The 7,500-nt window shown below is 40.3% G+C and overlaps 1 long non-coding RNA gene and 2 other non-coding genes across 3 annotated transcripts in view; all 3 read left to right on the plus strand.

Annotated features, from left to right (window-relative positions):
* Positions 1-23, plus strand: part of trnal-uag (transfer RNA leucine (anticodon UAG)) — an 82-nt gene extending 59 nt beyond the window's left edge. The window contains exon 1 of the tRNA in view: positions 1-23. This exon is cut by the window's left edge and continues 59 nt beyond it. This is a non-coding gene — a tRNA (tRNA-Leu).
* Positions 24-377: 354 nt separating this feature from the next.
* Positions 378-449, plus strand: trnag-ucc (transfer RNA glycine (anticodon UCC)). The gene has a single exon. It is a non-coding gene; the product is annotated as a tRNA-Gly (tRNA).
* Positions 450-3,010: 2,561 nt separating this feature from the next.
* Positions 3,011-4,534, plus strand: LOC134102561 (uncharacterized). The gene is made up of 2 exons (XR_009941523.1): positions 3,011-3,246; positions 3,917-4,534. It is a non-coding gene; the product is annotated as an uncharacterized LOC134102561 (long non-coding RNA).
* Positions 4,535-7,500: the final 2,966 nt, after the last annotated feature.

Below are 7,500 nucleotides of genomic sequence, written 5' to 3' on the forward strand. Positions count from 1 at the left end.
GGGTTCAAATCCCACCGCTGCCATTATCTTGTGATTTTCGAAGACCGAGCCTGTCCTTTCATCAGGGCCTCGTGAGCAAACGTCGACGTCCCTCTCCGCATTTGCTGCAAGTCTTGGGAGTCTGAGCCACGCCCTGCTTGCAGTGACTGGAGGCGACCAAATTTGAGCAAGCTTTTTGATACAGCTGTTGCCTCCGCTTCCAGAGACGCCTTGCGGTTTGAGGACCGCTACTCTTGTGCTGAGCTAGCAAAGGCTAGGCCAGTCTGTTGAACTGCCTGCTTCACAAGAGTGAAAAATATGTCGGGACTGCAAAGGGCCTGACTGACAGGCCTGCATTGGCTTAGCCTTGTTGCGAAGGCTTTTCCCCTGTCTGTGTGGCGTTGGTGGTATAGTGGTTAGCATAGCTGCCTTCCAAGCAGTTGACCCGGGTTCGATTCCCGGCCAACGCAACGACCCTCTCTTTAAGGTCCTCTTTGCTGCCTCCCTAGGGCCTCCGGTCTTGCTGTAAGATTGCCCCGCCTCATTGGTGAGCCACCACTGCGGTAGCGTGGCCGAGCGGTCTAAGGCGCTGGATTAAGTCAAGTCAAGTCAAGTCAAGTTTATTTATATAGCACATTTCATACACAGAGGTCATTCAATGTGCTTTACATAAACAAAAACCAAACAGTAATTATAGCAGATAAAGCATAGATGGGCAAAGAGTAATAGTAATAAAAATAATAATAATAATAATAATAATAAAAAGATCATAATAGAAAATAAAAACAAAGCATAAATCAAGATCAAATCAATAAGGAATAATTAACATAAAAGACTCCAGATGGAGTAATTAAGAGACAGTTAGCAGAAAGCATCTGAGAACAATTTGGTCTTAAGTCTAGATTTAAAACAGGCTGCAGTTGGGGCCTTTTTAATGTCATCAGAAAGTTGGTTCCAAAGCTGAGCCGCATAGCAGCTAAAAGCTGCTTCGCCATGTTTAGTTCTAACAGCAGGCTTTACTAAGAGGTTTTTCTCCTGAGACCTCAGAGGACGAGAAGGTGTGTACTGCTGAAACATGTCTGATAGGTATTTAGGTCCTGCTCCATTTACTGATTTATAAACAATTAGTAGTGTTTTAAAGTCAACTCTGTGACATACTGGAAGCCAGTGCAGAGATTTAAGAATTGGAGTAATGTGCTCAGTTCTTTTCGTTTTTGTGAGAACCCTAGCTGCTGCATTTTGAATCATCTGAAGCTGTTTGATAGTCTTTTTAGGAAGGCCTGTGAAAAGCCCATTGCAGTAATCAACCCTGCTAGAGATAAATGCATGAATGAGTTTTTCTAAGTCATGTTTTGACATTAGCCCTCTCAGTTTGGCAATATTTTTGAGGTGATAAAAAGCTGATTTAGTTATCATTTTCATGTGACTGTTGAAATTTAGATCACTGTCGATTAATACACCGAGATTTTTAACAGTATCCTTTGCTTTCAATCCTTTTGTTTCAAGGAGAGTGGCAACCTTAATCCTTTCCTCCTTTTTACCAAATATAATTGCTTCAGTTTTTTCTTTGTTCAGCTGAAGAAAATTTTGAGCCATCCAAGTGTTGATTTGTTCTATACACTGACATAGAGATTCAAGGGGACCATAGTCTTTTGGTGACAGAGCTAAGTAAATTTGTGTGTCATCTGCATAGCTTTGATATGAAATCAAATTATTTTGGATGATTTGTCCAAGTGGGAGCATATAGAGGTTGAATAATAGTGGCCCCAAGATCGACCCCTGGGGAACACCACAGGTCAGGGATGTTGGTGTTGAGGTACAGTTGCCGATGGCAACAAAGAAGCTCCTTTCTTGTAGATATGATTTGAGCCAGTTTAGAACTATGCCTGTAAATCCAACCCAGTGTTCTAGTCTGTGTAGTAAAATATTGTGATCAACAGTGTCAAATGCTGCGCTAAGGTCCAGTAGCACTAGGACTGATGTTTTACCAGAATCTGTGTTGAGACGTATGTCATTGAAAACCTTAATGAGAGCTGTTTCAGTGCTGTGATTTGCCCGAAAACCAGACTGAAAGTAATCAAAATACCCATTTGATGTTAGGAAGGTGGTTAGTTGATTAAAGACTACTTTTTCAATAATTTTGCCAATAAAAGGTAGATTGGATATGGGCCTGTAATTGTTTAAAATGGAGGCATCCAGGTTATTCTTCTTGAGCAGTGGCTTTACAACAGCTGTTTTTAGTGACTTAGGAAAAGTGCCAGACAGCAGTGATGTATTTACAATGTGAAGGACATCTGAGGCTATAAGGTGAAAAACAGTTTTGAAGAAATTTGTAGGCAGGGTGTCTAAGACACACGTGGAGGAGCTGAGAATCTGTACTGTTTTTTCAAGTGTTTCGTAGTCTATCAAATTGAACTCTGACATCAAGTTAAGTTTCCCTCTATTTGTAGCTGGAAGTTCCGGGTGTTGAATGAGTAATTTAGCAGATATATTGAGTCTGATTTTGTCAATTTTACCTTTAAAAAAACATGAAAACTCATTGCATTTATTAGTTGAGAGAAGTTCGGGCACTAATTGTGAGGGAGGATTTGTTAACTTTTCGACAGTGGAAAATAAAACACGAGTGTTATTTGAACTCCTAGTGATGATGTTAGAAAAGAAAGACTGTCTTGCTTTGCACATTTCAAAGTTATATGTGCGGAGCATGTCTTTATGGATGTCATAGTGGATCTGAAGTTTGTATTTACGCCATTTTCTTTCAGTCTTCCTACACTCTCTTTTTAGGAGTTTAACCGCTGGATTTTGCTTCCATGGTGCTTTCTGTTTGTCCTTAACTTTCTTGGATTTTAAGGGAGCAATGCCATCCATAATGTTTGCCATTTTTGCATTAAAGTGATCCAATAAGTCTTCTACTGAGTCTGACAAATTACTTGATGTCTGTGAGAGTGCTTGCTCAAAAAGAACACTTGTCTTATCATTTATGATTCTCCTTTTTACCAACATAGATCTGTTCTGACTGTGTGGGGCTGTGTTCGAACTGCGTGCTAAATACTAGTCACATACTGATAATGACGTGAAGTAGCAAATAGTATGCAGTGTTTGGAAAATGTAATATTACCAGTACACAAAAGTTTCCCGGATGTTATACTGATGGGATACTGCATCCCATAATGCATAGCGATTGTTTCCAGCTTCAGAAAATTTCAGTAACAATGGCGGACAGCGAAGGGACAAGTATGGCAAAAACCGGAGATGAAGAGCACAAATGTGAGTATTAGTTGGGTGTTTTGGTATGGAATGTTTCGTGGCTTCTGTTATTGTGGAAGTTTTATTACTGTAGAGCTGTATTTGTGTATGTGCAAGTGAATAAATAGCCCAACTTAACCAAAGCTAACGTAAACTAACTGGCGCTCAATGCAAATGAATGGTAGAAACCTGTTAGCTTGCTAAGTCGCTAAATAGCATGACGATTTTCTAGCCTCTAGGTAACGTCGTCATTCACATTAACGAGAGCAATGTTTATTTATAGCCTAGTTGTCGTTATGGTTAGGCTATCATTCTTGGTGTGAACGGCCCTTATCTCCTAAGTATTCTGTCAGTTATAACTGACAGAACTCTATTCGTACTTTTAAAAAATAAGTTTAATTTACAAAAGTGTAATGTGAAAATCTTTGATAGCTAAGTTGCTTTGGTATGTACTGAGAAATGAGCACCTGGTTCAAAACAGTTCCCAGTTTAAGCCTACTGCTCTTTGATAAGTGATATCATAGCCGGATTTGGGTATAACCAGAGAATGTCTAGGGCTCTGGTATAGCCTAATGATGGAAAATAAAATGGTAATGGCAGAAAATAATTTTCTCCTTACTAATATTTGATTTTAAATGAGTGTTTATAAGAAAGTGTCTAAGATGGTAAAAGATGTAACCTCTATCTCTAGGACTGGCACAACGTCATGCACAGTGGTCTTGGGAACATCGAAGGCTTCTGCAACAACCCTGTAGGAGGTGGCACTGGATAACCAATACTGAATGATGACAACCTCCAGTCTCTCCCCCAGCCTCCATCACAGTCCACTTCAAGTGTGTCCACAAGGGCATTGACAGAAGTCGTTCTTCAGATCCACATCTCCAAAGAGGAGACGGACAATAGATAGAATAGTGTTGCCATTCAGTTAGCAATATTGTCCCCTGGGGTCATTCTGAGAGAATGTGCACTTGTTGTTTTTCTTGATGTTAAAGTTCAGACATTTTAATCAATTGAAAGTATTTTGTTCAATGTTTACTGTCATTTGTAAGGTAACTGTCATACAGTGGTCATTATGGGATTATCAATTGTCAGTGTAGCACAGTTACATTTACTTAATTTCACATTTCACTTAGTTGCAAACCCAAGTCTTGCCAATAATGACACCTTTTTGATCCATTAACCATGGTTGCATACGCCTTCATAAGAAAAGACAACTGTGGGCTACAATATTGTTAGTTTCTCTAGGCATATTGGTCTAATCACTCTGAATTCCTGCTGAAGAACGAGATTAAAGACCATCAGTATTGCAGACCTTCTTCTCCTTGCTTGTTTGTTGGCTCTCACCACAGAGAGGTAGCCTAAGACATATCAAAACGGTAGGACACACAGAAGTGCTACTCTCTCCACTGATCAACACTAGAGAAATGTTTTATGAACATTGTTGGCACTCTGATGGCAGCACAACAATAATTTTATAACACTGCACTTACCTGATTTCACAGCTTGTGCATCCTCTTAGCCTAACTCTTATAACTTTTGTATCAATTCATTGTATTCTTTTCTGTTATTTAAATTCCATTATATCCTAATAAGCTTAGGTGATTTTATTTATCCATAAACATATTATATATGAAACATCACACAGAGATTCTTCATGGGTAGGCTATGCTTTCTCCAGATGTCCAGACTCCAGTGTAGCCCAAAAGCTGGCTGATTTGATAAGTAAACAGAACAATCCTCCTGCCATGTCAAGTTTATTTATAGGCTATAGCCCATTTCATGCAACGTGCTTTACATAAACAAAAGCAAACTTGTGATGTTCTAAATTTCCAAGAACGCTAGAATTGAAATGCAATGATTAATGCATTTCAGCTTAACTCGTTTCCCACTGCAGTCTTATACAAATGAATGAGGTAGTTCGACTAATTGCCAATACGTTTTTCTTGCAAGTAGGTGGCGGTGCGTGCTTTAGGCTGTAGATGCATCACTGTATAAAATGCCTATATCTGGACACAACTAGACTGGAGGAACATGCTCAGTAGGCCTATTCCACATTTAGATTCGCTTCGTTTAGCAACGAACACAAATCATTATAGCCTGAGCATGTGTCACTAACGGGATAAACGTGAAGAATTCCCCAAAATATCAGACGTAATTGCGCTCACTTTAAATTGATTAGTTTAGACAGTTTCTTCAAGTCTACCTCTAAATAGCCTACTCGGAACAGAACACATAGCCTAACTATAACATGGTATTGATTAAAATCTACGTTGAGCTCTCTAGAATGCATTGCGGTATTGCGTTAAAATGACCAACGTCACCGTAAGCTTGCTCACTTGATTTTACTAATCCATCAGCTGTTTTCCACAGGTGCATCAGATACGCTAGCGATGGTAAAGGTCACAGACTAGTCGACCGAAAATGCTGACAAAGTTGGTATGGCTAAACGCTTTGTTGCGGTGCTGACTAAACTTATGAATAGAGTTCTGACAGAAATACAGAACACTAAGGAGAGGGTCGTTCACACCAAGAACGATAACTAATAATTAAGCGAACACTGGTAAATGTTAATAACGACGTTAACAAGAGCTAGACAAGCTTGATGCTTACGACTCAGCTTTCTAATATTATTCATTTCCATTGAACGCCAGCTAGTTCGATAAGCTGGGCTATTTCACTTGCACATGAACAAGTAGCCTAGACTACTCAAACTTCCACAATAACAGAAGCCACGAAACGTTCCATACCAAAACACCCAAACAATAATCACATTTGTATTCTTCGCCTCCGGTTTGCCATAGGCTTGTCCTTTCGCTGTCTGCCAGCGTTGTTGATTTTTTCTGAAACTGGAAATAATCGCTATGCATTATGGGATGCAGTATCTGAGTAGTGAGCATCATTGGTACACTGAGGATTTTGCCACCATTAGTACAACATCCTGGGAACTTTTGCATACTGGTAAAATCTAATTTTTCACACACTGCATACTGCTCGCTAGGTTCACGTCAGTATCAGTATGCGACTAGTACTTACCACCCATTTCAAACAGTGATTTAGTACGCTGTGCTGCTGGTGACGGCTACTGCGTACTGGGGTGGGGGGCGTAGTGTGCAGTACACAGTGTATACTTGACCAGTATGCAGTATGTAGTACTTAGCACAAAATTTCGAACACAGCCATAGACACATCAAAGAACACGCAGAAATGATCAGATAACGCCAGGTCTTTAACAGCTGTGGAGACATTGAGACCCTTTGTGATAACGAGGTCGAGTGTATGGCCTTGAGAGTGTGTTGGCTCCTGTATATGCTGTGTTAGGGAGAAAGTGTCGATTAGTGCAATGAATTCCTTGGCATAATTGTTTTCAGGATTATCCACATGTAGGTTTAGATCCCCTGATATAATAAGACAGTCAAACTCTATGCAAATGACTGATAGCAGTTCACCAAACTCTTCAAGAAAGACTTTAGCTGAATGTTTTGGAGGCCTGTAAATAGTCAGTAGTAAAATCTGAGGAGAAGACTTAATGCTTGCACACAGATATTCAAATGAAGTAAATTCACCAAATGATGACTGATTGCACTGAAAGGATGCCTTGAAAATTGTAGCTATCCCCCCTCCTCTTTTATTTGCTCTGGTAGCACTCAAAAAACTGAAATTTGGTGGAGCAGATTCGATGAGGGTAGCAGCACTGTTTGCTTGGTCTAACCATGTCTCAGTTAAGAGTAAAAAATCAAGGTTGTATGTGCAAATAAGATCATTAATTAAGAATGATTTGTTTGAAAGAGATCTGATGTTTAGGAGAGCTAGTTTTGCTGTAAGAGTTGGGGAGCTATGATCCACTGGGGAAATCTGAGGCTGTAGTGGTACAGGTAGGAGATTTGACTGGTTTACCCTGTAGGCTCGATGTGCTAGTCTTCTATTACTTGTCAGAACAGGAATAGAAAATGACATAGGCTTACTGGGTCCCGGCATGTTCTCAAAACTACTGTCACTACCATTTCTATTGCAGGGACCCACAGAATATCATACAATACTCTCATGAAGTTGTTGCTGCGTAGGTGATCCTTTTGCATGCGGAGGGGGAGGGCGTGGAGGTGCACTGCGCTTCAGTGCTGAAGGTCTTGGGCTGTTGAAAATCTGCCTGGCTGCTGGTAGCAGTCTCTCCATTGTTGCAGGGAACATCATGTGCTTGAGTGGGGATGGTGACGGGTATGTGGGGGATCCTGTGGAGTTTGTTTGGGTGGTGGAATGATGAGGAAGGGATTGGGATGG

The sequence above is a fragment of the Sardina pilchardus genome, chromosome 15 (assembly GCF_963854185.1).
Source record: "Sardina pilchardus chromosome 15, fSarPil1.1, whole genome shotgun sequence".
Lineage (NCBI taxonomy): Eukaryota > Metazoa > Chordata > Actinopteri > Clupeiformes > Clupeidae > Sardina > Sardina pilchardus.